This window comes from Drosophila santomea, chromosome 3L, assembly GCF_016746245.2.
Source record: "Drosophila santomea strain STO CAGO 1482 chromosome 3L, Prin_Dsan_1.1, whole genome shotgun sequence".
In the NCBI taxonomy this organism is placed as follows: Eukaryota; Metazoa; Arthropoda; class Insecta; order Diptera; family Drosophilidae; genus Drosophila; species Drosophila santomea.
The window spans coordinates 14,400,101-14,409,732 of NC_053018.2; positions in this window are offsets into that span (position 1 = coordinate 14,400,101).

A 9,632-nucleotide genomic window follows, 5' to 3' on the forward strand; every position below is an offset into this window, starting at 1 on the left:
GGCTGTGCTTGCTATGGAATGGGGTTTGTCGGACATTGAAGTTAAATGGATAATTAGATTTACCTTAAAGTAAAACTTGCTTATTAAACTGCGGATCAATCGGAGTTTAAAGTTATGTTAAAACATATTTAAACCCCAAACTTAAGATAACATTATCATAGCGCACTTCTAGCTATAAAATGAAGTTAATTAAGAGCTCTCAAAAGCTAAAATATATTTTAAGACACCCGTACATTGAAAACTATAAGCAGACATCAAAAATGTGTTTCTATGTGTTTCAAAATATACAATATCTGTTTTTCTCCTGCCATGCCAACCCTTTTCTATCCCTTTCCATCACTTTACCCCCTTTTTTCGCAGTGCATTTGCCCATTGTCAGTTTCTGTTTTCTGTTTGTCTATCTGGCCATTGTCTGTTTGTCATATTTATCATGGCAGTTGCTTTTGCATTTGCCATGGCATTCTCTGCACTTGCAAATAAATGTTAATGAGTAGTTAGACAAAAAGCGCTGACAATGCACCGACTGCAACTTAGATACAGAACGATGTGATGAGCAGCAGAGTACAGATGGGGGATTTGCCATCTTGAAGGCCCTAAACCATGCAGCTCATGAAGCTCAACAATCGCTACGAAAAAGATTTCAATGGAGCTCTAATGCCTAAATCGTTATTATGTTGGGGATGGATAGGTTGCCGAGGTGGTTGGGGCATGGCATCCACACACTCCTGACAAGCTCCTGTCGCGGTGAATGGAAAATTTTCTAAAGACCCGCACAACAATGGGGGCAGAAAAGCCGCCGTTGCCATGTAAATTTTTGCACTTTTTGTCGCTCATTAATGTTAATCAAAAAGCGAAAAAGCAAAATAGCAAAAAAAGCACGAGGAAAATCATTCAAATTTTCGGTTGTGTTTGGCAACCGCTTGGGACTTCTAAAAGAAGAAGCCCTTTCCCCTTCAGCAAATCACTTCACCGTGCGGATTTACCTCTACCCTCATAGATAAACATCGGATACAATTTCATAGGCCACAAGGCAAACAGATTTGGAACTCAAAAACGATCGAAGCACCGAAATCAGCATCGATCCATCGCTGCATCGATGGCCAAACAATTGTCGCAAACAAATGTGATTGCCATCGTCGAGCCTGAGTGCGTTTAATCCTTGCGAAACCCTCCAGATACACATCCCAAACAAAGCCCAGATTTGCAGCAAATTGATAGACCAAAGGAGAAAAAAAAAAGACCGTACGGAAACTGACAAAACCAAATGCAGTTATGACACACCGATTGATAGGCCAGATAGCAGATAAACAGGAACTCATATGGTTTCGGGGTTTGTTCTTGGGACATGTGGGGAATTTCGTAGGAAAACCACAAAAGGTAAAAGTATTTTTTCACATTTGTGCTTCTGGAAAAAACTCTTGATTAGAACTGAAGAGCAGGAGCACAATTGGTCAAATAGAAACTACTTGATACTAAAGCAAAATTCCAGATCAAAGTGAAAATAAATACTTACAATTTTGATAAATGTTCTTTATTGTAGTTCAATATTTTTGAGGGAAAACCTATTTAAGCATATCGACGCAGACTGCCTGTCGTGCTGACCAATTGATTAGCGGGGCTACCTTCTCTTCCTTTTTTCCTTCTGATTGTACAACGAAGGCAATCAAAATGCTAAATCATGTTGTTCACAGGCCTTCAAAAACCAGTTGCTTAATGTCTCAGACATGTTTAAAAAATGATATTGGAATGGTCTTTACTAATGGACACGCAGTCTGGTAGTCTGGTGATCTGGGGTAGTAGCCTTGGTCAGGACAGACTGTCCGTCGATCGATCGATTTGAATGCAGACGATTACGCGGCAAGAAAAGGACATGATGATATAGGAGCTGCAAGCATGGGAAAGATTGCGAGATATTTCTGAAACAGCAAAGGAATCGAAAGTTAAAGTTTTTTAAATCCAGAGTTCAAATTTCTTGAAGTGGCACTAAAGGTATAAGTACACATAATGATTCACTATAAATTCAGTTTCCGAAATACATTTCAGATTCACTACAAATGCAATATCCCAAATACATTTAAGATTCACTAAAAATGCAATATCCCAAATACATTTGAACAAAATTTTACTTTACAGGATGGAATTTAATATATATTTTCCATAAAAATAAGGAATTTTTAATCAGTATATAGTTTGAAGAATTGTATTATTTTTTAACACAAAAGTAACACAACTAACTTAACAACAAAGCCATATAATCTCATTAAATGTACAGTTCTGGTGAACTCTGCGATTAGGATTCCAGCACAAGAAAGTTTTAATCCGTTTTGTTAGCCTGTTGTAAGTCGTTTTGTAAATTAATACAAAACTGTTTCAATGGCAGATGCGATGCATTTTAAAATGTTTTATTAAGCCTCGAGGCAGCATTTGTATGCTTTCTTTGGCCACTGGCCACTGGCCACTTGACCTTGCCCGCGTTGTTGGCCATAAGGCAGGCGTCGGCTGGACTTTGTTAGCGTTTATTGGTGGCTCTTCTTGACGGCTTCCTGCGCCGAGTGCCTTTCACGGCTCCCTGCTCTTTTTTGTATCCCTACATGTATTAGTAGTTGCATCTAAGCCTGTCCTTTTCCCCTTTCGTGGCATTATCCTGTCGGCCATTCGTAACGCTCGCTGCCGTTGGCCCCCACCCGCTGGGCCATTGTCCTGTGAGCGGAGTCCTGCGGGGAGAGATGCGGGGTTTAGAGACAATGACGCGGACAAAAAACACCTACGTGCCCGAATGAATCGAATGGCCAGAATGGACAGAATGGTCAGAATGGGCAGAATGACTGGAATGGTCTGAATGGCAGGACGTTGTGCCGGTTGCCAAGACAATGGACATGCAGCAAATTGAAAATTCATTCATGTGAAACGAGGCAGGCAGGCAAGGTGGCTGTGTTGACCACGTACCGGGTTTTTGGGCATTAAAACACCTTAAAGCGGATTATAGGAATTTTGACACTTTTTCGGCGTATCCTTGGCCGAGAGTCGAGAATCGAGAATCGAGAGTCGAGTGCACAGACGTTGCGCCATTGAGAGATTCGTTCGGGATCCTAAGGAAATAAGCAGCTGAAAGGAACCGAACGACATGGATGGGATGGGTCTGTGGGTTCCCTTGGGTTACCTTGGGTTCCGCCGCCAGTTTGTCTGGATGATGCTCAATGAATTGTCGCCTCCTTGGAATGGCCTCTCTTTCTCTCTGTCTGCTCATGAATGGTGGAAAAATGCCGGGCACAAAAGTCAATTACATGCATTCTCCTGGCAGCTCGGTCAGGTATTATTATATTTTGTTATATTTTTGTTATTTTCTGTCTTGTTGCGCTTTTCATTTGGATTCTTTGAATTGCTATTCAGTTTTTTCCTTTGATTTTTTCCTTTATAATCTGCAAGTTGAAGGGTTTCCCTTGGTTCGTCTATAATATGATTTGTCTGTCACTTGGCTTTCATATTCTGGGCGGAGGCGTTAACTGGTTGGCTGTGTTACTATATGTTGTTCTTTTTCAGGTGCTATATATTTTGTAACTGACTGAAGAGGGATGTATCATGAATCGGTTGAGCTGATTTGGTTTAAGCGAATTAGGCATTAAGTGCCAATTGTATCGTTGAATGGCCTTGCAAAGGTGTCAGAAAAGTTGGGACATAATATAATAGAATTAAGTGTACATAGAATTCACTAATCCATTTATTGTGCATTTTTATGGCGAAATGTTTTTTTAAGACGGTCATAAGATCCTGTGGGAATCTATTCAATTTTGGTTTTCAGATGTCAACTTGTGATATATTAAGATAGAACGAAGTTCGCAAATTGGCTTAAAGATAAATAACATTTTCAATGATTTTAACAAAATACATTATTTTCATGTGCTGCAACAATATGTATGTAGTGATGGTAATTTATACAAGTAAACATAATACTTTCTAATTTACTTAATAATCCAGGTTAGACTTATTTTCATCATAATGCTAAGTAGATTTGATAAAAGAAAGCAGAATAATATTTAATTGATTATTAAATTGATAATTTGACTTAAGGCTGATCGTGTTAGATCTTCAGTATTTGACTTGTAGATATAAAGTATTATATATTTTAATTATAATAATGCCAAAAGCTCTTTATATAGCCTCTTTAAAACCCCTTTCTTAACCGAATGGCAAGAAGTAAACTTAGTTAACGTTTCAATCCTCGAGCTCACAATGACTAGTCAGCAATTAGCGGGCACCATTGTGAGCGGAACCACCGGGCAGCTGGCAGGCATTAAAAGGCCACTCGAGAGACCACGATCAAGATCCAGATCGAGATCGGGATCGGGGAAAGAGGCAGAAAGATACACATATAGAGGTATAGAGGAGCAGGAACAGGAGCAGGAGGAGAAGGAGGAGGAGCAGGGGAAGGCGAGATCAAGTCAAGTAAATTAGCGCGCCCTCGGCCCTGGTCACGGATCCTTTTGATGATGATGATGATGATGAATTCGCTCTCGAAGAGTTACGCATCGTTTTGTGTCAAGAGTGTGTCGGCTTGATTGCTTCTGACAGCGCGCGAACCTTGGAAGGACTCGTCGCGAAAGGACAAGACACACGGATGAGTTGAGTTGAGTTGAGTTAAGATGCGATGCGATGAGGCTGACTCACCCCGGCAACTGGGAAATCAGCAGCTGCGCGCCACCGCGATCATCTCGATGGAGATCCCGATTCCGATCCCAATTCCAATCCCAATTCCGCTGAAGATCTGGATGATCATCTCGCCGCCGCCGCCGATTGCCGCAGAATGATGAACTGCCCAAGGCGACATAAGTGTAGCAACTCTTTGTTTATTTGTTTGTGTTGCAGGACCGAGGGGTCAGCGCATCCATATGCAAATCATGGCGTATCCTCGAATGCTGATGAGCATTGATTGTTCCCAGTTGCACGGGCAAAAGTGACCGTGAAGCAGCCCGAAGACCTGAATCAGAGCCCTTGATTGAATACAAATTAAGTCTGAAACCGTTTCAGTCGCTTTTATTTTCGCATTCTGGTTCTATTTCTATTTCCATTTTCAGTTCCATTTCCATTTCCAGTTTTGTTTCTGTTTCTGCGCCCAATCTAGATTCGTTTTTTTTTGGTTGTAACAAGTGTGAGTTGGCTAACGGTTCGCATTATAGGTCTTCTAACATTTCTGGACAAGATTTGGCAATTATAATTTGACAAAAGCTGAAAACTTTCAAACCGGCATGGCGAAATTTAATGGCCAAACTTTGTCATTATGAACACGCGACCCAGAACCAAAAAAAAAAAAGGAAAAGAATGAAAAGAAACCAAAGTTGTAACCGACATTTAACCCTTTATCAACCCCACAGTGTCCAAAAACACAACAATCAAATGTTTTTCGGTATAAATTTACGGATCTTGGGAGGCGTTTCCTGGTAGCCCATTAAAAATTTGCCAATTTTCGAATTTCACAAATTTTTTATTTCATGGGCAACGCCCTGCGATTGACAAATGTCAAGAATCGAGAAAAATCTTTTAATAGCTTCATTAAACTGGTGACTCACCCCCCTCTCCACAGCCCCTGTCACCCCTTCCCCGCCCCTGGGTGCCCTTTCAACTGTAACCCCTTTGCTAATACAATTTGCATTTGGTTATAACAAATATCGATTAATGGCCGTTACAAATGTTTTCCATTTGTCTGCGTGTGTCGCATTTTATTCGCTGCTTTTTTTTTTTGCAAATTTTTCATTGCTGGAAAATTTGCGTATCAATTTTGCTACGCCCTGCCATAATTTATGCGAATTTATGATACGCATCTCGGCGAAAAAGTAAAAATAGCAAACTTTCAATTGAGATGCATTTAAATGGAATACGAATTGAATGAGGCTTGTGCCACATGCGAAAAAGAACAAACCCCATTTTAGAATTCGGAACATATGTCTAATGGTATATCATTGCCAAATCGCCATGAAAATTGATCTAGATATGCTGTGACCAACAGGGAAAGTTATACAATTGATTAGATTACGATTAAGATATGGTTATAAAGTCGGTACAATGGCATTGATAAGGAAAGTGTAAGGGTTGAATGGGATTGCCTTCCATTTAAATTAATTGTTTGTTATAAGTAGTATTAACATGTATAAAGAAAAACTGAAAAGTACAATATACAATATAGTTTTTTGCTATTTTTTTAAAAATTAATGTTTATTTCCTCATTCAGATGTATGTATGTATTCAGATGTATTTCTATCGTAATATATGTATTTTTAAACTTCGATCTTGTTTAATGGTACTTGTCATATTTTCAATGCCGGTGTGAAAACATTAACTTTAACTAACACCTAACTTCAAATGCCTAAAGCAAACATAGTTCTCAACTTTAGTGGTAAACAAGTTATACTTATTTTTGTACCCAGCCCTTGCAAATTCTTTAAATAAAAATCTAACCCTTCTAAAACTTTGATTCTCAGGAACTGCTTTACTTATTAGACCATATCGGCGTTGATCTCCCAGTGAAGCTGACCAGTTTATATGGCCCAGGTCGTCGTCACGCATCCCGGATTCATTAAGGTGATCCTATGGGCACTGCCAGATTGTTGTTGTTCAACTTTTGAACCTATGAATTTAATTTAATTTAAACTTTGGCCCCGTGCCTGTCAATCGGCTGACGAACGGGGGCACGGAATCTGACCCTCGTCTTTGTCTTATACCTGACCTCGGTCGGGATGTGGTCCTTGTAAGTCCTGAGCAACCCTTTTGTCACCTAACCATTTGATGAACTCCTTTCGCACTTCCGGCCAGCCTCCGCGTAACCATCAGCATTGCATCGCCTCATCTGGATCATCGGAGGGATCTTGGGACCTGATCTCGAACCGCTCTGCTGCCTTGTCAGTTTTGATTAGTTGAACCACTTCAAGTCGATGTCCCGATGTCCCGTGTGGGAATCCTTATATGTATGTATGTATGTACTTACCTTCCTACCTGGCGAGTTTTGATCGTTCTGCGATAACGCGATCGCTGCAATCTTGTGCAATTTTGTTACTTATTGTCCGCCGGCCGAGTCCGAAGTTTGTTTGCCTGCTTTCCATAATTTTCACATGACCAAAACAGCTTAAGATCAAGTTAGCCATCTAAGCTGACAGCTGGCAGTCCTCTCAAGATACCTGGCAAAAAAAAAAAAAACTGTATTCGAATAAAAAATTAAGCAAGAACGCTAATCCCGTCATACGGCAAGCTCCCGAGTGCCATGTCCTATCCGTTTCCATTTCAATTTCATTTTCATTTTCATTTGTTGTTTATTGCCCCTGGGCGGATTGTTTGCTGAAAAGTTTTCCCAAAACATTGGCTAGTTAATCTGCAGAACTTGTTCGTCATGCAAATGAAGACAATCCGAGATCCAGTTCTGCATTCACTCCTCTTCGCCGCTGATGATCAATAATAATCATAATGACAGTCTTAAGTGGGTTACTCTTCCAGACTTCCACACACAGACTCGAAACCCGGAGAACGGCGAAATTTGCATTTGAAATCGATGCAGTGCCTCTGCCAACCACTGCCAGCTCTTGATGGATAGCTAGAGTTCTTACATCATCTGTGGCCAGAGCCATCAATCAGCTTAGCTCCGGGAATAATGCCAGGGCTTCATTACGATTATGTGCATATTTAAATGGCAATTTTTGCGCCAAGATTGTCAGGTCGTAATCCCTCCCAAACCTCAAACTCCCTTTTGTCCAGAATCTCTCTTTTTTTTTGTGTGGTTTTCCCAATGCCCATTGTGGTTCCTTTCTCTGCCTGGATCTACCATTAATTCCTTTATAATTTGCGCCTGACTGACCAGCCAAAGGAGCTCCACCTACGCTAAGCTCAACCTTCTCTCTTCTTTGGGACAACAAATGGAAAAATATGAAAGAAAATCTGCCACAAAGGGACGGGCTGGATAAAAAAGAAAACTCAAGTGCACATGAGTATTTGTCCAGTTTTTTTTGCGATGACCAATTTTTTTTTTCCTTGCGCTTGGCTATCAAAGAAAGAAAGCCAAGATTTTGCGGGTGTCCAGTCTGGCGGGGTTTCCTTGGAGTGTTCTTTAGATATACCTCACCGCAAATCGGATTAGTCCAAAAGCGATTTTGGATTTTGGCACTTGTCCCAATTCAATTAGGTTGCAGACTGGGTAACGGATTCTGTGGGTGGTTGGGCTTGGCTTAGAAAATTACCTCCTTGTCCTTGGCTTCTTGGGACCCTTTTATCCATTCCTACCATTTGCTGCCACTAATTGGCCACACCTCACAAAAAAAACGAAGACAGTTTTCTGTCCCTTCTCCGTTCTCAGCCTCATAAATTACAAGTTTGCCAATGTTAAGCAGAAGTCAGGAAAAAAAATCAAAAACAGGAAGGCGAGAGGTGCAAGGAGTCAAACGAAAACGAAAATTTAGCGCATCCCATTGCGGTGCCTTCATAAATTTCCTTTCTTTTACCCTAATTTAATGATAATGACGCTGCTACCCCAAGTCAAGGCCCATAAAATTTTCAACTTACAAGCTGAGAAAATGTGTTTTCCCTCGGTGGTTGCTGCCCAGCCCAGTTTTTAGTTTCAAACCAGACAATAGCCCAACTGGCTGACTGACCCAAACGGCCCGTTGACATCTTTGCTAAAAAAAAGGATATAAACTGTAAAGGAAATTTGTAGCAATTTTATAGCGGCCTCTCAGTTGAAAGAGAAAGCCGCTGGAAAGCAGTACGTCTTGTAGCATAGCGAATTTAATATGTTTATGCTGACACTGGAAAATTCACTAAATTAGAAGTTGTTTCACAACGAGAGAAAGCCTGAATGACTTTTATTTAACTATTTAAAAGTTATTAGTACCGAAAAATATTTCCAACTTAAATTTTAAAAGAACTATTAAATGCTTATTAACCAAAAGTGCTTTTTATTTATATACTTATAATTTCTTTGATTACGTGGCTTATAAGAACTAATGTATATTTGGCATTGCAATGTTGTTCTGATTCAAATGCGTCTTACTTTACAAGATTTCACATAAACAACTTACAATTACCTTGCGTTTTTCTCACTCAAAGAATGCCGAAACTTAAAGAATCAATGTAACAAGGGATATTTTCATTATTTGTAGGGCTTTTCTTTTATTTCACATTTTTCTTTCATTTTTATTCTTTGCTGTATCTGTCGGCTTAAAGGCGTGAAGCGCAACAAAAAACTCGTAAATATTTTGTTGGTTTTTTGTTTCTGGCTTTTGTATTGTTTTTTTTGGTCATATTTTCATATGCAGCCTAAGTTGTTGTGATTGATGCGTACGAACGTGCTGAAAGATGCAGCGCGAAAGTGATTTGTATCTGTAAGATGCGCTCGTCTGGCCAGCGGGTTCGGTTTTTGGGGGAGGGGAAGGGGAAAGGGTAGCGGATTTGCCTTGGTTGCTGCTGTGAATTAATAATTTCCATCTTTCACGCTGTTTTTGAGACAAAAAGCCAACTGAAGTGGGGTGGCTCACGCGGTCAAGGTTTGACATCGGTCGTCGTGGCTGTAAATAAAGTTACAAGACAGACTGGTTCGAAAGCTTGGAATTTTAACTGTGATCTAGTTATGAAACTTACATGGGAAAAAATATTTTCAT